The sequence below is a fragment of the Aotus nancymaae genome, unplaced genomic scaffold (assembly GCF_030222135.1).
Source record: "Aotus nancymaae isolate 86718 unplaced genomic scaffold, 86718_ANA_hifiasm-v0.15.2.pri h1tg000004l, whole genome shotgun sequence".
Taxonomy (NCBI): Eukaryota; Metazoa; Chordata; class Mammalia; order Primates; family Aotidae; genus Aotus; species Aotus nancymaae.
In genome coordinates this window covers 37,423,037-37,448,243 of record NW_026988415.1, presented here as the reverse complement: position 1 = coordinate 37,448,243, position 25,207 = coordinate 37,423,037, and positions in this window count along the sequence as shown.

Sequence of the window (25,207 nt, the reverse complement as noted above, 5' to 3'; positions counted from 1 at the left end):
ACTTGGTCTCATTTCCTGGCAGCTCCCACAGCTGCTGAATTGTATGTCTATGTGTGAGCCGTATTTTAAATTAAGCAGTGAGTGCTTTCAGCTCATCATAAACATGCGAAAAAGCTTCAGCCACGGCCTGAGCCCACCCCCGCCCTTTGCACACACAGGCAGCAGCTGGGGCCACTCGACCCCACACTCTAATGTGCATTGCCTATGACTCACCAACAAAAACGACTGTACGTTTCAGTCTCCCTGGGTAGCTGATTGCTAGTTGTGGTGGGAAATCTCAGTTCGATTTGGAAGGCAAAGGGCCTCAGCCCCGCCCTACTGACTGTGCATTCTACAGCATATGGAGTGCCTACTATGTGCAAGGCATTGTGGGTAAGTCCATTCATCTTTCTGGGCTTTCCATTTCCTCAGCTTCAAAATGCATGTAATAATCCTGCCAGCTTTACCTCCCTACCAGGGCTGTGTGTCTCAGCCACACTAGTCTTTCCATTTCTGGAACATTCTCAGAGTCTTTTCCTGCCCCAGGGCCTTTGCACGTGCTCCTGCCTGGACTGCCCTCTCTCTTGCTTTTGCCATGGGAGGCTTCTTCCTAACCTTTCAGTTTCAGTTTAATGCTACCTCCTGACATGGGCCTTCTCTGACCACCCACAGTTAGATGCCTCCTGTCCCTCTCTAACATTCCTTTTATTAGCAATGCTTCCTTAACCCCACTTTCCTCTCTGGGTAATTATGTCTATTTATATTTTTCTGTTTATGGTATGTCTCTCCCACTGGAATGTAAGCTCCAAGAGGACAGGAACCTTGTCTGTGTCACTCAGCAATGTGTCCCTCTCCTCTAGAGTGGTGCTTGGCACATAGTAGGCTGACATAAGCAAAACCATCTGGGAAATATTTTCTTCCTGGGGTTCTTGCCAGACATATGGTTGCTTAGGGAAAGATTATGGCAGAACTGTGTCATTCCATATGAAAAAAAAAATCAGGCTAAAAGGGAAGAGTTTGTTGAAAACAGTTCTGTTTTAGAAACCAGTCCTTGGAGTCTCATAGCCAGACACAGTCTTATGAAATTAAACAAAAGAAATAAAAAGCATAAAAAGCTAAATTTTTATTGGGTATTTACTATGTGCCAGAAACTGTTCTAAGTGTTCTACACAGATCATCTCATTTAATCCTCATAATAACCCAATGACGTCAATTCTATTATTAGCTCCATTTAACAGATGAAGGCATTGAGGCTCTGAGATGTTAAGTGCCCAAGGTCACATAGCTAGTAAGAGGCAGAACCAAAAGTTGAACCCAAGGCAGTCTGAGTTCAAGTCCACGAACTAAATCATCTATGCCACCTGTAGACCCCACCTCATGTTACCCTGTATCGCCCATGCCACTGCCAGGCACAATTCTACCATGGCATTGGCCATATTGTAGAATAAGGGTTTGTTTACTTGTCTGTCCTTCCTACTAGACAAGGATCTTCTCAAGTGCAGAGACTGGATCTTCTTCATTTTTGCTTCCCCTGTGCCTGGAAGAGAGCTTGTTCTGGAATAGCTACCAAGGAGTATTTGTTGAATGAGCAAATGAGTGAGGGAGTAAGTGAATCCATATTCCTTAATATTTTCAAGGTTCAGGCTTATGGGCTTATGGGTATTTCCCTGGTCAAGCATAGCACTGGGCACAAGAGTATTCTGGTGGAAGAGGTCACTGTCACCACAGGGTACAAGGAGGACTAACTCTGACCGGGAAAACCAAAGCAGTGTTCCACAGAGCGAGGCGCTTGATCCAAAAGGTTTCTTTTCGCCATCAGTCTGAAAAGTAGCTGGACCTGTTTAGGACTTAAACAAACTTTCAGTGTTCCAATCCCATCTCAAATCCTTTGCAGAACGAGGCAGGGTGTGGGGGAGGTGGTGGTGGGACAGTTATAAATAAACAAATATCCACAAAGCGGCTGGTTTTTTAAACAGAATTTGCTTCAGTCAGTGTTGCACCACATTTTCCCAATTGGCCTCCGTCGTGAGAACAAGTGGGAACTTTCATACTGAATGGCTTTATTTTTATACCGACCAGATGAATGGCAGGAGTTTTGGCTCGGGAGGCAGGTTTCTGATCCTCGGCACACAGTTTGCTGCCCTACTGTGCCCTGTCCATCACACACAGCGCCCTGCACAACATATCTAGTCATTGCATCTGCTGCCTCAGCCTTGAAAATAATTGGGTCATTGTTTTATTACACCAGCGAGAGAGCTGCAAGCCTGTTAGGATTATGTCATTGATATTTGCGTGAAAAGGCAATCATGATATGCTGGTCATTTAACACAGCTGGGAATGCAACTGTGTTGTCATTGTTTAAGGTTCTCATCCAGCCCCTCTGACTTCATTACACAGCCCAGCCAGTGTAAATGGATCACTCTGATGTATGTCACCTTTCAAATGCTTTCTAGTCCTTCAAGGGATCAAGCAGGATTTAACTCTTTTCATGCTCTTGGACCTTGCTGCTTGCAGGCACAGCAGTCTGAAGGTGAGAGATGCTAGCTTTTCATGCATGTGGGAGTTGTACACCCTAGTAGCAGGATGCTGTAATACAGTGTCCTTTGTTCACTAACTGCTGATCAGAGCCAAAGACAATTTTGGCTCAAGAACAAATGAGACCTAATGTCTGTGAGGGAAGACTATGTAGACAAGTCACGCGTCAGAGTTGTGTTGCGACTTCTGTTGTGTGCTTAAGCAGGGGACTCTGCTAATGAAATTCAAGCATATTCGCATTTATCGACAGGTATTACTGATGGCAGAACATCTTAGTTTCACACAAGGAAAAGAGTAACATCGATTACAGAAGTATAAACAAAGCTCAAATTTATGTGCCAATTTGTCTATTGCAACTCATCGATCCTCTTCTTCCACTGGCACGCTAGCTGGAGTTTTATGGCATATGGCCATTAAAGTATTCCTCAAAGGAATCTGTTGCATACACCTGTTCATCCCTCTTCTGGTCCCAGTCCTTGCCAAACCAGCTCTCTGCCCTTGCCAACACCTTGAGGTGTGACAGGAAGAGCTGACCCAATAAAGGAGGCAGCTGAGGGAATGGAGTGGCTTGGATGCAAATCTCCAAATCCCAATGGCCATGGCTGTAAGGAGCACAGGTTTCTCAAGTTTTCTTGGCAACTGGCTCCAACTGCTTTGCCTTCTGGGTGCTTTGGTATTTGTGTTGTTCCCAATTCCTAGTTTTTGATCTGTTTTTGCCTTATGGCTGCAGTTTCCCTTTCTGGAAAATGGGGCTCTTCCTGGGATCAAATGAGAGAACACACCCGGACTTGGCACAGTGCCTGCACAGAGTAAGTGCTCAACAAATGGTAGCTGTCATCTCCTTTTCCCTGTCTAGGTTTCTCCTGGTTCTGTTCTCCGTACCTCTAGTAATGGCCCAGAACCAGGAACTGTTCCCTCCCCTGACTGGCAAGTCACATTATCTGGCCCTCAGACAAGCTGGGCTCCCTTTGCTGGCAGCCTTTTGTTGTCGTTACCTGTTGCCATGTGCCACTCATTGTAACCACAGGCAGACCTCTGCCAGTTGCTGACATTAACCTATTGAATCCTGGCAGAGAAGAATAAGTTTGCAGACTGGAATTTGCATGTCTGGGCCAGATACAAGAATGGGAGGCAAAGCCATATTTACCTGTCCTCCCCAGTTGTGAGCAAATCACCCATATTCTGGTTAAAACCAGATGTTTCACACCCATTACTACAATGCCACACATCAAACAGTTGCTTGCATGGAACATAAAGTGGTTCCACATCAGAAATGTAACCTGCAGGTCACTTCTCAAATTTCCTAGCAGCAACTAACACACCTGGGGTATTTTTCCCTTAAAAATGACAACCTTGTTGGGGCTCTTGTAGGGACTTTAATTTGGAAGTCCTGGGAGAACTTATCTGCTCTTTCCAAGAGGGTCTCTGATGGCTTTAATTCGCAGGGAGTTAATATATTGGAAAAGATAAGAGATCTTCCCCAAACTCACCTGCTCTTTGAAAATGCTATTTATTCAGTTGCCTTGGTGAACAGCCAATCCAAACATTAAAAAAGAGACAGAGAACGCAGGCATCCTAAATGTTATTCTTAGTGCATGTCCAAACAAGAACTAGGGGCTGAGGGGCAAAGAACAGAAACAGGAGAAAAGACAGTTTTTGTAGTCTAGGCTGTGAATCGATCCCACCCCATCATGTCCTGTACCCTTCAGGCTCATAAAGAGGAAAGAGGAGGCCAGGCGGGGTGTCTCACACCTGTAATCCCAGCACCAGCACTTTGGGAGGCCGAGGCGGGCAGATTACTTGAGCTCAGGAGTTCAAGACCAACCTGGCCCACATAGTGAAACCCTGACTCTACTAAAAATACAAAAATTAGCTGGGTGTGGCACACACCTGTTGTCCCAGTTACTTGGGAGGCTGAGGCAGGAGAATCGCTTGAACCTGGGAGGCGGAAGTTGCCTGAGAGGCTCTCCAGACTGGCAGGTCACACCAGAGCCAAGAGTGAAGGGTCAGTCCAGTAAGGTCAGTGCCATGATCAGGTCTCAACCACTTTAACTCAGTTTTTCTGTTGCTGCTTTGTTGGTTAGTGGTGCATTTGTTTCTACCCATTTCGGAGAAGGGTAGGAAAGGAACTAAGATGACCAACTATTCTATATGTGTCAGGCACTGTACTCGTATTTTCAAATACTTATTAACATTCTGACGGACTCTCTCAGATCAAGCAACTGTGTGGTTATGATGTGAAACAGCAGCTTCTCCCTATGCATTCACTGGGAATGGTTTGTTCTGATCACGGTAATTTTTCCAGTACTTTCAACATTACGTGTTCATGGTAAGAGACAGGTGGTTAAGTGTTGAGCCAGTTCTTATTTGGAATTGTCTCTTCCTCCTTCTCCTCTCAGGCAGATTCTAAAGGGTGGCTGTAGTTTTTCATGACATTTTGCTAAAGATACACATTCATTAATTCATCAAATAGCGTTTTTGAGACATTATTATGAGCGAGGTGTTGTGCTATGATATATTTTATATACCATATCTTATTTCATCCTCACTACAAAGCTGTGAGGTAGGTACTATCATCTAAATTTTACAATGAAGATACTGAGGCTCAGGAAACATAATGCAAGGTCAGACACAGTAAGTTGAGAGCTAGAATTCAAACCCAGGTTTATCTCAGTCAGTTACACTATACCTCCTCCACATAACACATTTTGGACCCCTTAAAGCTCTTGAGAACAAAATTCATCCTTACGAAAGTTTTCTTACTCCACTTTTTGCTAATAGTTCCTACTGCTGCTGCTGCGATTGCTGCTGCTGCTACTACTATTATTACTACTGCTACTCTTTGTCCTCTATTTATCCAGAACTGCATTTTCCCAGTACTCTTAGGTGCTTTGAACCCAGCTACCAGCTGTAGAGTTCAAACCCAGGCCTGCATGAGTCCATTGCACCCATTCCACTTTTCTGCACTGCTTGTAATGTAACACAAGAGATATGAGACATCCATAACTCAGGTAGCTTATTGACTGCAAGCTTAACATTCACTCACCAAACATTTATTGAGCATATATTACATGAGCAAACTATGGCTCCTGCCCTGGAGTTGTTCATAAGATCTTCCAGGCAGACAGCTATGGGAAGAATACATTTGAATTTATTAAATCTACCTCATGCAAAAAACCAAGCATGACCTGTAATTATAAATAGTATTTCAGAGTATGTGTATATGAGGTTCTGTAAAAGGTCTGAAAGAGGCAGGCCTGGGTTAGTAGTGAGAACAAGGAGCAAGAAGGCTCTGCAACCAAATAACTACATGAGTGTTATCCCCTTAATCTCTCTGGGCTTCTGTTTCCAGATCAAGGACCTCAAAATAATAGTCATAGTCACCATTTATTGAGTATTTTACTGTTAACCAGGCAGTATGCTAGCTGGTTTTTGATTTAGTCTTGACAACCAGTATTCTCGCTTTCCCTTTTCTACAGCTGAGGCTCAGATGCATTAGATAATGTCTAGGTCACACAGCTCTTCACTGACTAGTTGTTTCTATGTCAGAATCCAATTATAATCACTGAGTTGTATCACCTCCCTTGCCTCCTGACCCAACTCCCAAGTCAAGTATTCTCTACGTCGCCTGAAAATTAAAATTAAAATTAAAATCAAGGATAGTATTGTTCAGCTGAGCCAAAAGGATAAACATTAGAAAGAGCAATTCGTAGGTAGAAATGTTGCCAGGAAGAGCTATAGAAAGCATAGAAAGAGAGTTAATGATGGGGGTGTAGGGGGGCATTGCATGTTGATGGGTAATTGTATCCTGGCCAGCTCGTACCTTCTTTCTTCACCTTCCCATTCCCCAATTTCTCAGGCTTCTCTAGAGACCACAGCCCACCTAGAGACAGCCTGTGCTGCCATAGGAGGGCACCAGGCCAGGAATGGCAGGCCTAGGGCAGTGGGGCTCTGGGCTGGGAACCATATATAACCACTTTAATGAAAACCAGCTTTGGCCAAAAGCCTTGTCATTTCTTGCTTCTTCAAATGACCTAGTTACTTGAGAGAGGCCAAGCCTAACAAATACAACAACAATACAATAACAGTTGCCCTATAGTGAGTACTCACTATGGGCCAGGCCCTGTACTAAACACTCACTAATTCATTTAATCCCCACACAGCCCTACAGGAGCAAGTACTATTATTTCCCCCACGTCACAGAGCAGGCATCAGGCTGAGAGAGGCTAAGTCATTTGCTCAAGATCATATAGCTGGTTGCAGCTGGAATTTGAAGCCTAAAGCATCTAGCTCCAGGTCCTGAACTCTTTAATTCCTATATTTAATGAAGGTCTGTTGAAGGAATAAACAGATGAATGAATGGACAAATGTATTAATTCATTTCACGTCACTTTAACAAACATTTACTGAGTGCTCTGTGTCTGCTCCACACACCCTGCATGGCCTTTGCCCTCCATGGGCTCACAAAAGCACTCTCTATTGTGGCTTGGTTTCTTCTAGAGAGAAGTAATTTGAATGTCTTGAACAGCAGTTTTTAATGATGCTATTAAATTTAACCTAAAGCGGGGGTTGTGCACCGGTGAGCAAAGTGTTTCAAATGAGAATGTGTCTTTGATTAATCATCGATTCAGCCAGAGAATAGTTACTACCAGAAATGGAGCTGCAACTCCTATTATATTAGCTAACTCTTCTGCCATCTATCATGTCTCTATCTTGCCGAACCCTCCCACGATACAAAAGTTATCTGTACCCTAATGGACAATTATCCCATCCATCATTCCTGCTGGTCTTGTTGATTGCTGGCAGTCTAGTTGCCCACGGAGGAGACTTACAAATAGTCACGACCACTGATGCACTGGAAAACTGCTCATTTTTAGACATTTTAAATCTATGTGGAATGAATTCTTTTGCAGGCTATTCTTAAGCTGCATTTGCTTTGTTGGTTATGTAAGAGGAAATATGAATTCCTTACCTCTGTGTGAGACATGGCATATGAATATTTTAAAATTCCTCTAGGCAGCAGCCCTATACATATTTGTTAAAATGACAAAAGAATGAAGTAAACATACCTAGAGTAATTCCAGAAGAACAGGCTTCGTACCTGGAGCTTGAGTGGGTGGTCATCACGTCAGGGTAGCCACCATCTTCCTTTTCCTTTCCAAGTACTTTGCGGAGAGTCCCAAGTTGATTAGGGTCAATGTGAGGACTCCTGGTGCTGAGAATAGGGATTGAGTGGGCAATGAGAGATGCCTGTTGAATTCCCTGGGACTACTGCTATGAGATTTGAGGGCAGAAATGCCCCCTTCTCCCATGGCCTACCCTAAGCCTGGTAACACATTTAACTTTTTATTATGACAACCACCATGCCCAGTAAAATCAGAGTCACTGGTTGCCCAGGGCAAAAACCCAAGAGTTGTAGTTCACTCATCTTTATTTCTCACCTCTACATTCAGTCAGCCACTAAGCCTTGCCAAGTGTATTTCCTGAGCATTCCCTGAATGTGATCCATTTTCTCCATTCCTACTGCCAGGGCTTCAGTTCAGGACTCCTCCCACCTCCAGTCATCTCTTACCTTGATTCCTACAATACCTTCCTGTTTTCTCACCTTCTCTCCTTTCCCCTCTGTGACCATTCTCCCCAAAGTGGCCTGAGTGATCTTTCAAACATGCAAATCATATCATTTCACCCCTCCACCCCCTCCACTTAACACTTGTAAATAGCCTCACGACATCTGAGACTAGAGGCTCTCAAAATGTGGGTCCCGGGGCCAGCAACAACAGCACCTCTGGCAACTTGTTAAAGTAAGAATACGTACTCATTAGAGTACCTCCTGAATCAGAAACGCTGCAAGTGCCCAGCTGACTCTGTGTTTAACAACCCTCCAGGTGATTGTGATGAGCACTCAAATTTGAGAACTAGCCTCCTAGAGCCATGGTTCTCAGTCCTGGCTGCACATTCAAATAAATCGGGGGAGCTTTTAAAAGTTCTAATGCCTCTCCTGCAGACTAATTAAATCAGAGTTTCTAGGGGTGGGATCCAGTCATAGGTATTTGTTTTTTTAAAAGTTCCCCAGGTGCTTCTAATATACAGTCAAGGCTGAGAACTATTGCTCTATAGGATGAAGTCCAAACTGCTTAGCTTGGCATTTAAGGTCGATCTCTTTGGCCATACTCCCCTCCCCCACCATGCTCTTGCTTGTTCATTCTAGAATTAAATCATAGGGAGTCATTTACCTCTGTGAATTTGCACACATCACTCCCACCGATGTGCCCATCCCTTCCTCCCTCCCTTCACCCAGCTAACACCTCATCTACAACACAAAGCTCAGAGGACACCTTTAAGGAACAGGTTTCCCTGCCCCTCCAGTCCGGGTTCAATGCCCCTCCTCTGTACTCCCACAGTGTCCACATCATGGCACTGGACACATTGTCTTGTTCTTCTCTGGTTGCTTTCTGCTTCCTCTACCAGTCTGAGAGCTAGGATCCCCAGCCTGGCACACAGTAGATGTTCCATGATTCTGTATATCTTGTTCCCTCTTTTTGGAATGACCTTCTGTGCCTTGTCTGTGGTCTTCAGGATGCAGCTCAGATATCACTTCTTGAGAATCTCAGAACTCTCTGTCTGGCTTAGGTACCCTTTCTCTAGGCTCCCGCAACAATTTAAATGTAATTTGATCCTAGCCCTTAGCACATGGGGCTATCAGGGTACCATACTCTGTTTACTTATCTGCCTTCCTCACTGAGCTGTAAGTAAGTTGAGTTTGGGGATACAGTCTTGTACATTCCCGTATCCCAGCTCCTAGCATAATGACTAACACATTGCAGGTACTCACTAGCCATAACCATCTGCAGAATGAATAACTGAATCAATGATGACCTTTTCCTCTTCTCCATATCTTCTGCCACTATTTCTGTCCAGGCTCCTCCCGTTGCTTTATTACAATAGCCTCCTGACGAATTCCCATCTCTCCTTTCTCTGATTCCATCTGAACACTCCCCACTTTCCAAGATGTGGCTTCCTAAAACCACAGTCACCCTATCCCTCCCCTACTCAAACAATTTCAGTCACTCCTCATTGTCTGCAGGGCAAATATCAATGTAACATTCCAGATCCTTCCTTCCCAAGAGTGGTCTGCTTTCCCAACCATACCTCCCCACGTTCCCCTATGGAAGACCAGCCACATCATCTGTGGGTCCTGGTGCAAAATGAAAATGTGGAACCCTGGGTTAAAAAATAATCAAGGATTTCCAGATGGTGGCAAAGCAGAGCATTAAACCAAGCATGAGGCTCTTCTGAGTACAGGGTCCTATGCGCCAGCACAGGTCTGCCCCTATGTGTATCCAGCACACTGGCCAAATGCACTTGCTCCTCCTTCAACTGCTCTGTAGGTTCACTTTCTCCATGGCTTTTGTCAGGCTGTTCCATCTCTTCTACTCCACTGGCCAATTCAAAGCTTGTCTTCCCTGTAGATCCACCCTGTTCTTCAAGACTTACTCAACTGTCATTTCCTACTGTTCCAGACCACAGTAGTTTCTACCACACAGCCTGATATTAATAATTATTTTTATATGTGTGTAGTCTTGCTTCTCTACTGAATTTTAAGCTACTTGAGGGCAGGGACTCTATTTTGTTCATCTTTATTTTATTTTTATTTTCAGACCTAGCATAGCACTTTGTAATCATCTCACTTGTTGAATGACTCAGGGAAGAAATAATACAACTCCAGTCACTGAGTTTGCCAAAAAACAGTAGACACTGAAAACTTATTTGAATCCCTCATTATAACCTATGTAACATTGAAGGAGTCACCTCACTTCTCTGAGCCCTAACTTTGCCATCTATAAAAAGATGATACTTAAATAAAAAGGTTTTTTTTGTTGTTGTTGTTTGTTTTGAGACAGAGTCTTGCTCTGTTGCTCAGGCTGGAATGCAGTGGCATGCGATCTTGGCTCACTGCAAACTCCGCCTCCTGGGTTCAAGTGATTTTCCTGCCTCAGCCTCCCAAGTGGCTGGGATTATGGGCAAGTGCCACCACACCTGGCTGATTTTGTATTTTTAGTAGAGATGGGGTTTCACCATCTTGGCCAGGCTGGTCTTGAACTCCTGATCTCCAGTGATCCACCCATCTTGGCCTCCCAAAGTGCTAGGATTACAGGCTTGAGCCAGTATGCCTGGCCAAAAAATCTTATTTTTTTGTTAGTATCTTGTTCTTTGCTAATGTTTTCAAAATCTTCTTTTGTTTTTTAATACATGTAAAACTTATTTTATATTTTATATCACCTAATTGCAATACCTGAGATCTTTAAGGACCTGATTCTGTTTTCATTGTTTCTGGCTTCATCGTGTGCTTTGTAATTTTGGAATATGAGTTCATGTTAAACCTGACTTTATCCTTGGTAATCCTATGAAAACCAGGTTGTGGGTGTGTTCTTCCAGGAAGGATTTGTGTTTGGTTCTTCCAGGTGCATCGGGGCACTATTAATCCAGGACTTCTTCCAGTAAACTGTTTAGTCTTAAAGGCAAGGGCCATGTTTTCTTTGTCTATATGACCCCAGGTTTTAACTCAGGGACTTGTAAATGCTCAACATATATTTGTTGATCGAATGGATGAATGAATACAGCACTTTACCAGCTTCTCTTGGAAGCCCAATAAGAATTGTGGTCTCTGGTATTAACAAAGAACAGTAGCCACACCAGGAAAATAATAATTACTAACATTTATTGAGCAACTACTATGTGTCAGGTATCATTCTAAGTGCTTTGTGTGTATTAACTCATTTATCCCTCACTATGGCACTGTGAGGTGGGTTACTATTATTATCTTCACTTTACCGAGGCGGCACCAGACTCAGACAGGCTGAATAACTTGGCTAAGGTCACATAGCTAGTGAATGGCAGAACACAGATATAAACCCAGGCACCTTAGAAACACATTTATGCACTACCCTGTATTAGAGAAGAGATCGACAGTAGTGACAGCAGCAATTAGAGTGGAAATTCTAAGTACTGCCAAAACTATGGGAGCCATATAGGCCACACCAGGCATGAGAAGGAACTTGGCATGGTCTTGTGTTGTCAGTTAACCCTTGTGTATAGGGTTTTGATTTCCCAACTAGAAAAGGAGTAGTTTGAAAGCAGGAACTATGAATTACAGCTCTTTGAAATGCTCAACATAGATTTGCTGAGTGAAGAAATGAATGTTTTGAAATTAAACACAGGAGTGCTTTGAATAAATTACTTCGCATCTTGTATGTGAAACTGAAATTGGTGAGAAATCTTTCACCTCGTGTTAAAAACTAAAAATGTGTAGGTGTGGCCATAACATGGCTGGTTATAATGATACTTTGCGTTAGTACTAGTGTATGATTCTCAAGACTCCCTGAGAAAAGGAATGAAGAAAGTTGGATTTTACCTTCATAGGCCTTCAGACTGTCAGGAACCAAAGGGTACTAATTGTAACCCATTCCTTTTGCTGCTCTCCAAATCTAGGAGGACCCGGAGGAAAGGGGGCTTCATTTTCTGTCTTTGCCAAGATCAGGAAAGAATTTGTGAACTCTTAGTAAACATTCTGGGCCTTCTCTCTAACACTTCTTCGGTAGAATAATATCTCTAGTTTACACCAATCTTGGTTCAGTATTTACCTGGGGATTTGCAGTGATCATGCGGACAGGGCTCCAACATGAAGTGAAGGTTCATGAGAAGGAAAATGAGGGGAAGGCTGTGTGTGTGTGTGTGTGTGTGTGTGTGTGTGTGTGCGTGTATGTGCTCGCGGAGGGATGAACATGGGAGGAATACCAGGATTCTGAAGCAATGAGAGGGGGATTGGGAGAGACAATGTTGAAGAAGAAATAACTCACCAGTTCACATGGGCTCCTTTTCAAGGGCTTTTCTTTATATAAACAATTTGCCTGGCTCCAGTTAGAAGCCCCCATTGGGCAGCTAGCTCCAATTTGGCAAGTCATTCTTAATTTGGCTTTTTTATGGGTGGGAGGGAGGGCTGACAGTTAAAAGAGTGATGGGAAGAACTTTGGTACCCTTGTGTGAAGACAGACCGTGGGATCAGAAGTTTGCCCTGATGACTTTGCCAATGTGTTCATTGCACCTTTCCTGCTGGGGGGCATAGAGCAGGCCCTTCCTTCTCATGTGCCCTTGACAGACCAGGACTCACTGCTAGAAAACCGCTGGGGAAGTCATTGCTGAAGACTCCTCAACATGTGGTGCGTGTTAGGTTTGAGAAGCAGATGGAACATTTAGACAGCTGGCAAGGTCTGGGATACCAGGAGAGATTTGGGAGTTAGAAGCACATAGGTGAGAGTTGATACTGTCCAAAGGGAGTATATAGAAAGAAAAGCAGAGGAAAGGGCTTACGGAGTCATCACAGCCTGTGTCATGGGAACAGGGCTTGGGAGTCGTAAGGATTTGGGGAGGGTTACATGTTGATTCGCCCATTCACGGGTGAATGTTGAATGTTTATTCAACATTTCTTGAACTTAATGCCAGATACTGAGTTGAAAAGGAAGCTGGGGATTTAAGAGTGAGAGGAGTTAAGAGGGGATCCCTGGGTGGATCCAGATGAAGGAGAAGGGAGGGGCTAAGTGCCTAGGCTCCCTCTTGCCAGGAGAGCACATCTGTTGACACAAAGCTGCATCTGTATCTCAGCCAGCTCTCTTCCATTTCGTCCCCTCCTCTCTACCCACACTCGCAAGACGGGGAGCCACATGGCGGCTTCCTACTCCCTTGTACCAGTCCACCCCCACCAGGTTCCTTCTAGGCACTTAGCTGTGGCATCAGCAGCACCCCTTCTGAGAAATCAGGCAATCCCCAAGGGTGAGTGATGGTGGTGGTGTTGGTAGGGAGGGTTGATAGCTTCAACAGAAGAGCTGGAGAAGGCACTGTCTGTCTGGCTGTAATTAGCCCCAGCTGTTGTTGCGAGGCAGCGCTGGGAGCTGTCAGGAGTGTAAATGCATGTGTATGAACCTGTGTGCGTGGCACCTCATTGCTATCACTCTATTTTTCACTGTATTGTGCGCTGGCTGCAGCCTTGCTGCTCTGCAACCCCTCCTGTCCCTGAGGATCTCGAAAGACAGAGTGTTCCACAGGCAGCATCAGCTTGAATCACTAATGCTGTTAAGCAGGAGGACAACAAATATAGGTCCCCATATGTCCTGGATATGCAAGTCCCTGCTCTCTCTTTCCCCACTCCCGCTTCCTGAATGTTTCCAGGTGAGTGAAGTCCCAGCACTTGAAATTAGCAACACCTCACTCCTGCACAGCCTTTTGGCAAAGAGCTTTCACAGCTGCCATGTCATGCATCCTCAGATGTGTCTAGGGGCAGCATTTTACAGGTGAGGATCCTGCAGTTCAGGGAGGTGGAGAGATTTGCACAGGGTAACCCAGACAGTCAGTGGCAGACTTGTGTCCAGGAAGCAAGTCCTCAACCTCCTGGCCTGGTGGCCCATCCCCAGCAGAGCACTGCCAAGAGGGCTGCTCCCGGGTGGCTCCAGCTGCTGCTATCTGTGAGCTTGTGAGAACCTGTCAGCTGTGGCTCCAAGATCTGCCTCAGTGATTGCTGAAAACACTGAGGGTGCTGAAAATCAGGACCCTCAAGCTGAACCTGACCTCAAATAGTTTATTGAGTGTCTTCTATGTGCCCACCACTGTGCTGGTGCTTATGGGATATGCAACAGGGGTATTGCATAGTCCCTATCCTCAAAGAAATGATGACTTGAATCGGGAGACAACCCTTAGATACCAAGTCCAAAGGCAATTCCAAGGACTTCTGTCTCTTCTACTAACCAGCCTGTGGTCAGCAACAATGACACAGGGACCCCTTCTGAATTCATCTCTCTTATCCCAGCCCTGGGGTATGAGGGGATCGGAGGATGACTAGAAAGGGTAATGATGCAGGGCAGGGAGATGGGGGAAGAAAGGGAAAAACTGAAGTTCCTCATAAACCCCAGGTACATTATGAAGTTTATATATTATACATAGGTCATTTGTATTGTGCTTATCATACATGTACATGAACATATACACGCAAACACATACACAATCAGTTTCCAGGGATTGACGCATCTATTTGGCTCACTCTCAATCATGAAAAGAGCTTAGGACAGTGGCACTTAGAAAGCACTGAGTGAGTGTTAACTAGCCTTCCTTCTTATCGTCATCATCTTCATTGTCATTATCTGCATATTATATACATTATCTCATTTATTTCTTCTAACTATAGGAGGTAGCAACTATTATTTTTATTTCCAGTTTACAAATGAGGAAACCAGTACCTTATTTTATCCAAGCTTGTGGGTACTGAGAATATAAAGAAGAATTCATTATGATTCTAGGCAACCTTTGGGGCCCTCCTATCTAGTGGGAAGGATCGAGGCACACATAAGCCCTGATGGTCTGGTGGGTGCTGTGGTAGAGGAACATACCTGGGGAAGTTGGAGAAGGCTTCATGGGTGAAGGAGGCTTGAGGGGCATCTTGAATGAAGGCAGATTTCATCATGAGGAACAGGGGAGGGAGGGGAAGAACATTCCAGGCAGAAGGAGCAGTATCTGTGTGACAGGGCCTAGTGCATGTTCCAGAGGGCAGGACAGTCGTGGCTGGGCGCACCACAGGCAGCAGCAGAAGGGGAGTGGATGAGTGTTTGGGGTCAGCTATTCAGAGCCCTGTTGGCCAAGATGAGGGTTTTGTTCTGTGAGCAACAAGGAGCCACTGGAGCTTTTTATTAAGGCAGGCTCGATACAGACCAGGAAGACGGTCCTTACCGCACCAGAGTGGGGAAGCATTAGAGGGAAGAGAGGCCAGCTGCAGGCGGACCAATTGGGAGACCATCTCCAGGGTGCAGGCAAGAAGCAGAACAGGCTCTGAACCACGACTGGCAGTGAGAGGCAAGAGGAGGGGAGACTCGGGGCATATGTCAATGGGTAGAAACCTCAGGGCTGGCTGTCATGAGGGTCAAGGAGAGGGAAAAGGTGGCAAGGACCCTGAGGTTCCAGCTTGGGTCCGTGGTGATACTGTCAACTGAGGCAGGGAACACAGGACTGTTAGTAGAGAGGGGGAGTGAGGGGAGACAGGTGACAAGGTCTGTTTGGACTTGTTGGGTTTGGGGTACTGGACAGTGGACATGTCCAGCAAGAGACTGGGAATCGTGGCTTTGAGCCCAGGCCAGACATGGGGGCTGGAAATCCACCACGGTCAAGGGGTATTGGTTGACTTCATGGCACTGGATGGGGTTTCTCTTCTCCCATTTTATTCCTCCAGGGCAAGGGCTGGGGACAGAGTCAGGTGAGCCAAAGTATTTGAGGAGGGAGGTGGTGGGGGACACCAGCCCAGAGTGAGAAGACACCCGTCTTTAGAGCTTCCCAGAAACATCCCCTTCTCCTCATGCTCATGGTCCTTGTTCCAGGGCCCCACTCAGGCCAGTGACATGAGGAAGGGAGGGAGGGAGGAAGGAAGGAAAGGGAGGACAGAGGGAGGGAAGAAGGAAGGAGCTCTGTGCACAAAAATTGTGCCCGTGCAGGAGCCATGAAGCAAGGACAGGACAGTCACTTCAGTTCTGGAGTTCTTTAGTGTAGGAGTGTCTTCTAACAAAACCTAATAAATTAACAGCTGTGGATTTGGGGCAAGTACAAAGACCGCAAGTCTACAGTGACCCCTGGAACACTCAGTGCCAGCGACTGCGTCTCCACTGCTGCAGAGCTGGGAGCACATTCATGACAGCATTTTTCAAGCTCCTGTCTATGCAAACTACAGCTGGTCTCCTAGGAGTCCTAACACTTTAATTAGACCTAGCAGGTCCCGGAACAAAATCCCACAGTCCCATAAATCTACAGCAACAAGTTAGGCATGAGAGCTTTAGTCACATTCTGGATGTAAGAGAACCCAAACTGCCACTTTCTTTCTGAATCTCTGAATGACCCTTGACCAATCCCTTTACCAGAAATATTTTTCCAGGTTAGCCTTGGTCTCTGAGACCTTGAGGACGTCTACTGATTTCTCTGTTAAATCCCTGGAACTACAACAATAATAGTTCTGAAAACTTTATACTCATCATCTCGTTTATTCCTCACAAATATTATAAATCCTATTTATATATATGTATAATATTTATAGTAATAAGAATAGCAGATATTTTGCTGAGGCGAGGCATGGTTCTAAACAGGTTACATGATTAATAATTCCACATGAACAACACTATGAGGTATTATTACTGTCTCCATTTTACAGGTGAAAAGCAAGTCACAGAGAGATTAAGTTGTTCAAGGTCACACAGCTATAAGAGACTTAGACTGAGAAGCAAAGTCTGCCAGTGTGGCTCCACTGTGCTATTAACCAGTAACGTCTTCTGTAGCCCCAGCTAGCTCAAAATGGTTCTCAATGAAGAATTGCTGTGCGTTTTGCACCTCAGGCTGGTAGCACTGCTGATTTAGGTCTGCAGTCTAGATGACTGAAGCTACTCAGGGTCTTTGTGAAGTAGCTTAGGAGATGCTGCTTGGACAAGACAGGGTCAGGACTTCTAAGGCATTTGCATGTGCTTCTGGAGGGTCAGGATGTAGGCTGGGGTTCATTATGGGACCCAGCTGTGTGACTTTCCTCCTCAGCCCTTACCCCTATTCCCCAAGATAGAGTGCACTGTTTCTTAAGGCATGGCTTAAGGAGAGTCCTTTAAACATGAAGATTCTAGGGCTGAAGCACAAACGCACTCTACAGAGATAGCTGCTGGAATATGCATTTTAGTAAACTCTCAGGCTGAATTACTTTGAGAACCATCAGAGTCTACTTTGACAGGATATAGGCTTGTCTTCTGATTCTAGAAGTACCATAAACCTGACGAGGGGTGCTTCCCACTCCTCTTTTCTGCTGAGCAGAGAAGCAGGGAGGACTAGAATGGAGAGAACATGCTGAGGGCATGCCTGCACAGAAAGCTGAGCTCTTTCTTGTCACCACACCCCTTGAAAGAGTGAACTCTGTATCCCCAGGAGAGGATGGGGAGGGACAGAGAGAGGAAGCTACGGAAAGCCTCTGGAAGCCTTAGTACCCTGGGGCCCAGACAGGGGAGTCCCCTGAGGGAGGGAGAGAGCGGGGCTGTTGGAAGGGGAAAGTAGCTATGGGCCAGCAGCCTCAGGAGCTGAGAGTCACAGTGGGAGTGACCGTGGCTTCAGAGTGATGCCACAGCTGCAATGAACTCTACAGCGACCAGAGACCCAAAGTTTTCTGTAGGCTCCTTTTGTTTTATTAGTGCTTCAGGAGTTGGGTCCTTCTGGACCCTGCTCGCCCAGAAGTGATTTCATTTTGCCACTAGGAAAAGGGTAGCAGAGCTCAGTCTGTGGTTGGGGAAAGCAAAGGAAAAGATTTCATGATTCTTTAGCAGTGAATCCATCTATTTAGTGAGCTGGGGGATGGAATGGATCAGAACTAGTGAGAGGAAAGGCTTAGAAATGTTCTCTAGTGGGACTGGGAGGAAACAGTGAGAAGACGACGTTAAATGAAGGAGATAGTGAGTCCCTGACCCCTGCAGTTGGGAGACTTGCACTGAGTGGGACGATCTCCTGCTATAACCTATGCTCATGCAATGAAGCATAAGCAGAGGGCCAGGAATGTTAATCATTGCTGATTTTTGTTAAGCATTTCCTTCGTACTAGGCACTGTACTGGGCTCTACATGCATCATCTCATTCAGTCTTTACAACATTATATGAAAGCTCTTACTACTGTGCCCATTTTACAGATGAGGTTTAGATAGCTTATACCACTTGCCCAAGGCCACACAACTAGTAAGTGGCAGAGCCAGAATTGGCACCCAAGTGGTCTTAATCCAAACCCGCATCTGCTAGGACTTAGGAAGGAGCCCACATACAGCTGTGGGGATGCTGAATCCTTGACCTGTGGCTTTACATGGGCAACCTCTCTTCAAACCTTACAGCTCTTGGAAAATAAAGTAAATGGCTGTATCTATCATGGATCTCCTTGGGAATGAGTTTGATGCTGGTATCAAAAGAATGAAAGGGTGAGAAGAGGGTCTCAAAAGTCTAAATCTTAGTATGGTCCCCTCCTTTGGCCTACCCACTCTGGGCTGAAGAAATGCTACGACTGAGGGGGAAGCAGATTGTTAGATCTGTTTGTTCCATGTACTGAGGCCTCATAACATTTTTGGAGCCCTTGTTCAGTGACTCAGGTAACTCAGCCTGAGGGTACCTTTGCAGGGAGTTCCCCTATCTCTTATCCTACGTTATTACATGAGATTCTTCCTCCTTCTTATAACCCAGTTATGTTAAGTGGGTCTTTTCTTATTCCCCAAATCCCAAGTCTCTGCCCCAATAATTTGCCTGTACCCCATTTTAGCAAGAATAGAATCTTCCTTTTCTACCAACAGAGCTTCTTGGCACTTTGGCCTTGCCTGGGTCCCGCTTGCAGACTCCTGTTCTGAGGCTCATGTTTGTACCTAGAATGATTTCATGTTCCTCCTCTCTCTTTGTCCCTCTATCAGAACCTGCTTTCAGGATGGGAGGCTTAACAGGCTGATCCTCCCAAGAGGTTGGCATTTTAACTGTTGCCAAGGCCCTGAGTCAAAATAATTATATACTTAAAAAATTTCAAGCCCTTGGGAGCGGATAGGGAGAGATTGGAAAGGCCAATGGAACATTCTTAATGCTCCTGGAATGCCACAAGGTGGACATAAAATTCAGGCTTCTGCCAAGACGGGACCTGGATTATTTTGGTTATAATCAGAATCTGTAATCTGCCCCCACCCCAGCACTCAGGGCTTTGACCAAGTCTTCCAGACAATGAACCTCTATGATCCAAGCATCATTTTCTCAGAGCTCCTTAGAAGGAGGAGAGCTAAGAAACTTCTTGAATTACCAAAGACCAAGCAAACAGGTGGTACTGAAGGCAGAAACAAATTCCTCCCGAGACTAGTTTTGTCCTATAGCCTGGAAACAAATCCAGTCTCCACCAGGCACAAGGTGAAATTTCTGTCTTGGTTTTTTTTTTAGCACTGATATTAACATTGTTCTTCTCAAATCGTCTTCAGAACAAGAACTTTTAAAATACCAATAAGAAGCTGTTCATTTTGCCAATCAGAGAAATTAAGGGCAGCCAGGCTTGGTCAAAGGAACATCTTATCCTTTGCCTCTGATAAGGACAATGTTCCTTCCATTGTGCTCTAAAAAGGTAAAATATTCTTGCCCTCTTTTATTCTGATTCATGGCTGAGGGTCATATGAAAGTTCAGAGAAGGACATGATTTTTAGTATGGGTGGTGGCAAGTTTACCAGATGGCTTCCTAGCCAAGATATTCCTCCCCCTCACCTCCAAACAAAATATGTACCCTAAGAATGATTTGATCTCAGTGTTAGGAGAAGAGGGTAGGTAGCAGGGCCTGGCTCTGTCATCGTGGGCTATTTTGAGGGGACTTCAGCAGTCCCAAAAAGAAGGAAAAGAAGGGCTGATTCTCCTTTTGTGAGCAGCCATTGGAGCCGCTTAAGGGACTAACAAGCCAGCCAGAGACAATGTCCTCTCTCAGGAAAGCACTAAAAGCATCAGAAGTGCTCCTTTCATGGGGAGCCAACAGTTATTTTGGCCTCTCTTTCCATTAAAATAGGAAAGCATTGAAAGGGGCCATTCGTGGCATAGCGTGGAGCCTCCCCATTGTGGCAGCATTTCTAACTGCGTTGAGAATTAACCACGTTGCTCTTCCTTTTCACCATGGAGGAATTTCTAGATTTTTATTTATACTCTACCACTTAGAACATCTTTCACTGTTTCAGCAAATTGCAGCATAAAAGATGGAGAAGCCAGCAGGGGCTGTGCCCACAATAATAGCTGTGATTGCATTTAAGACATTCAAATGCCAAGGGTGCGCTTCTCCCATTAAGTCCAACATAAGAAATCAGGTGTGCACAACACTGCTGAACAGAAGACCCTAAAGGACAGGTGGAGTTTCTGGTATGCTGTGGTGATGGTTGGGGGGTGAGCTTGGGAAAGAATAAATAGGCATTTTCATTTTCCAAACTAAGAAGCAGTTTCCGTGGGGTGGGGGGTGGGGAAGCAGTGGGGATGTCAGAAATTCTTCTAACGCCATGGACCTGCCCACACCTGAGTCAGATAATGATGACCTTCCCCAGGCCCTGTTTTCCTCTCCCCCTCCCCAAAAGACAGCATGAGCATGAGTAAACCCAGTACTTACAGGTGCAGAAGAATTTGGAACAGGAAAATGGAGCTTACAGGCTCCCGAATGCCTGCCGAGTCAGTTGCATCAGATTAGGAAGTGATGATCGTAAGAATAATATGTTTGGAAAATCTTGTCCCCTGAAAGCCCCCTAGTTTTTCTTCTCAGCCCACATCCAAACTCAGACCACCCCCAGGACGTCTCTCATCCTGGCAGACTGCCTGGTGCCTCCGTGCCCCTTACCGTGAGGGTGTGCTGGCAGCCACACTGCCTCTTTGAGCCTGTGGCCCGGCAAGGTAGTCAGGCTCCTGGGATTAGGTTGGCAGGAGTGACTGTCCTCCAAATGATTAGCCCAGAGAAAGAAAGAGAGAGCAAGCAAACCCGAAATCGGGTCCAGGGTAGAGAGCTCCAGGTCCTTAGCATGTTCCTGGCGTATTCCAAAAGTGGCATCCACAGCAGAGAAAATGTCCCAAAATAGCTCAGGCTGCCAATGCCTTGCTGAAACCTGAGAAAGAATTGCTGAATTTAAAGATCTGGGTCGCTGTGGGTGTGTGATCAAAGTGCAGATTTTTTGGTAGGAGGAACTCAAGCCATGAGTTTAGGAGTGACATAAGGTCACTTGGGTCATGGCCTGCCTTCTCGTTTCCAACTTGCTGAAGTTGGTGGCAATGTCAGAGAACTCCTCTATGCTGAGGCAGGGGTTTGGAAAGAGGTCCTAAGGATGCTGTTTTCATGTCCAGGTCTCTGATGCACTAACAATATGAAATAGCAGTGCTCTGCTTTCTGAATTTCAAACAAAGGAACTCATAATATGCCAAGGTTGCCTTAGGATATTGCTCTGTGACTGATACCATTCCGTTTTCAGTAGATTTTTCATTTCTTTTGGCCTTTGGCATAAGTAAATGTCAGCTTCTTAAAAATCAACAGAGAAGAGCAAACAATAGGGTCTCTGTGATTTTCTTGGGATTTGAGAAATCTCCCCTCCCTAGCTTCTGACTGGATCGTGTCTGTACATTGCTGCCTGTGGTCCTGGGAAGGATGAGGTCCACTCAGACATAGTGTCTCATTTTTATATTTGCTGAGATCTTGGGATACTATCCTTTCGTCAGGTATGTCAAAACCTTAGGACTCTCTGCAGAGAGTGTGGTTTAGTATGTGGAAAGTTCAGCATATGTCATTCTTGGACTGGCCTTGGGGTTTAAGAAGAAAAAGCCCAGAATTTGGTTTCAAATTCCAGCTCTGCCTGTCTTGCTGTATGAAGTTGGGTGAGTCAATTTCCTTTGTGGACCTCAGTTTCCCCTTCTATAAACTGAAGACAATAGTCTTCATCCTAATTCTAACCCAGTGGTGTAAAGAGTGAGAGTTGAAAGAATGCTACAAAGGGAAGGGTTTGGCACTCTCAGTAAGTGGTGACATTTTTCAGTTCTTCAAGGATCCCTGATTGGTAGCCACTACCTGCATCCACATGCCTGTAGTGAGCCCAAGACATCCCATAGTACTAGGCACTGTAAGCTTCATGTCTAGGAGTCTAAATAGTTTCTACTTTCAACTTGTGGGACTTTTGGCAAGTAGCTCAATGCTTAGTAGCTCAGTTTCCCATCTGTCAAGTGGGTATACAAACTAATAATAAGACAGGTCCACAATCCTTTATCTGAAACTGTTGGAGCTAGACATATTTTAGAGTTCTGAATATTTGGATTTTAGAAAAGCAATGTGGTACATGTAACATATATATCACAGCTTAATGTAATCCACGATACTACCCTGTGATCAAAGTCATTAATATTTCTAAATGGGATAAATAAATAGCCTCATGTCAATTCAGGCCCAGTTTTGCCACTAAATGAGCTTGCCACAAAATTTCACTTTTCGGAAGCTTTAGGATATCAGAGAGGCACACAGGAAGTTGTGGACAATGAAAGAAGTTCATACTTATTTAGTGCATGTAATGTACCAGTCATTGCTCTAAGTATACATTAACTCTAATTGGCCCCATAAGCCTATGAGTGTTATTATTGTCATCCCCATTTTATAGATGAGAAAACTGAGATTCAGAGATTAAATCACTTGCCCAGGGTCCCAAAGCCAGTTAGGAGCAGTGCTGGGATTCCGACCCACACAGTTCAACTCTTATCCACCTTGTCTGCCTAATGTATGGGGTTAAATTGAGGCTTTAAATGCCTATGGGGGCTGAGCAGGTCACTGAAAAAGGAAAGGTGGCCCATGGGTACTAAGGCAAACTGGTGAGCACATGCCCCACCTACAGGGAGCAGCTTGTTCAGCTCTGGCTGATTGTTGCTATATCGGATTTAGGATTGAAGTCTTCCTGTTTTTTATTTTATTTATTCATTTATTTATTTTTCAGAAAATCGAGAAATCCAGCTTTCTATCTAAAATTTCCTGACTTTTAAAGGTTGGCAACTAATTTTAAAAATGTTAAAAACATTGTACGGGTTAAATAAAATCTGTCTTCAGTCTGGATTTAGCCTGTGGCTGCCAGTTTGCAAGCTCCGCAATGAATAAATAGATGTGAAAGTGCTTTGGAAACTTAAAAACGTGTTCTAGAAACAGAAGGGTCTAATATTAGGGTTATATCTTGTTTTTTCCTTGACTGTGGTCTAGTTTTTTAAAAACTGGTGTTCCCAGCCTGACGGAGATGAAAAGTCAGAATTAAATGGAGACTTCAGTGAACTTGAGTGCTTCATTCCTTTGGGAGGCTGGATAAATGAGAAGCCTAGGTGTACTGGATGGATTAAGCCTCAGAATTCCTACCACACCCACGAACCCCTTCTATGGAGTTTCCATCCACAGGCCCTAGCTCAGGGAAGTAGCAGTTTCTTATGAATAGGTGACTATGCTTGGTATCACATGATCCTACTTACCCCTAGCAGTAGCCAGTTGAGCCAGGAGAGGGCATCTGACCCATGAGCAGTCAGTTTATAGGCTGGCAAACAGCCTATGAAGGAACCTGGGATGAGAACTTTGCCCAGCAAGTACAGTTACTGAATTTGGACCAATGAGATTCTCTCTTGGGGAGTTTGAATACCAGACCTAGAAAGGGTGAGCAATTGGCAACAGGGGCAGAAGCTGAACACAGAGAAGGCAGACAGCAGGGCCCCTGGATAAGCAGGAACAGGAGAGATTACTGAACCTCAACTATGTGCGAGACTCTTTACACGTGGTTTTGTTTAATACATTCAAAGAGCATGTGAGGTAGGTATTGATATTATGTGTATTTTACAGACGAGGAAACTGAAGTGAAATAACTTGAAGTGTTGGGGTTCAAGCTCAGACCTGTTTGGAGTTAAAATCAGAGTGTAGGAACCCCAAAGCCAGTGGTTCTGAAACTCTAGTGTTCCAGAATCACTTGGGTTAAATGCAGGTTCCTTGGTGTCACCCCGGACCTATATTGATTCTGACTCTTTGAGGGTAGAGCCTCTCCCTCCCCTCACAAATCTGTGTTTTAGCAATTTTCTTAGGGAGCACTTGATGCAGGGGCTCCCCACCACAATTTTATTTTGAGAAATGCAGTTTCAGAGGGTATGGCAAGTACTGTATACTGTGCTTCCGTCATCTACAGAAACAAGGTCAATGGCAACAGATGTGATCAAACCCCAATTTGAAATCTTTTGGAAATGGGGCCAGTTTTGTAAAGAAGAGGACATTAGTTTGTTCTCTTCTCTCATCAAGGAAGTCTACATTAATACCAGTTATTTAAGAGACGATAAGATTGAGATGAGTGCTCAGTAGTTGTAAACATGATTGGATCTACACTTCTGGGTGGGTGCAGAGCTAGCATATGTTCACTAAGCATTTTCTATGAGGTGCATAAACTGTAGAAACTCAGTGCTCTGGCATCAAAGAACACGAGAGAAAATAACCAAATGCAGATAGACATATTGTAAACCATGGAGCTTAAAATGTAAACCTACTTGCTAGGCTAATCGTAGAGTTTCCTCTCAGCCCTAGAGAATTTGTGTAAGAATCCCATCCATGCCATTATTTACACCATTGATTAAAAATGCTGATCAGGAGAGGGTCAAGGCTAGGGACCTCCGTCTTGGTTGTTGCAGATCTCCCACTCTGGCAATGGTGTTCCGCTGGTTTTGAATTTTTCTGCTTTTAGGAACTCTCCCTGGGAAGACTAGTGGTCTGAAGGTTGCTTGGAGAGTCTCAAGTCAGAAACGGATTTGTGGTCCAAATGCTTAACAGCATCACACACTTATTCCTACAAGAGAGGCATGTGGTCCAAGGGGTGGCACAGGTCAAATGTGTTGGCCAAGTCCCGCCTCAGCAGGGCTTGAATCTGCACTTGGCAACTTTTATTTCTCTCTGTCCATTCCTGTGGATACTTTATCCGTGTTAATGTCCTCATTTAGGCTAAGGTCAAACTCCTGTTTTCTCTCTTCTGGCCAGAAAGACTTCCTGTCTTACAGGTATATGATCTTATCTGTGTTGATATTTTAACTCTGAGTGATTCCCTAAAGCAGGTCCTTGGACAAGTGCCCATCCTCCAGGA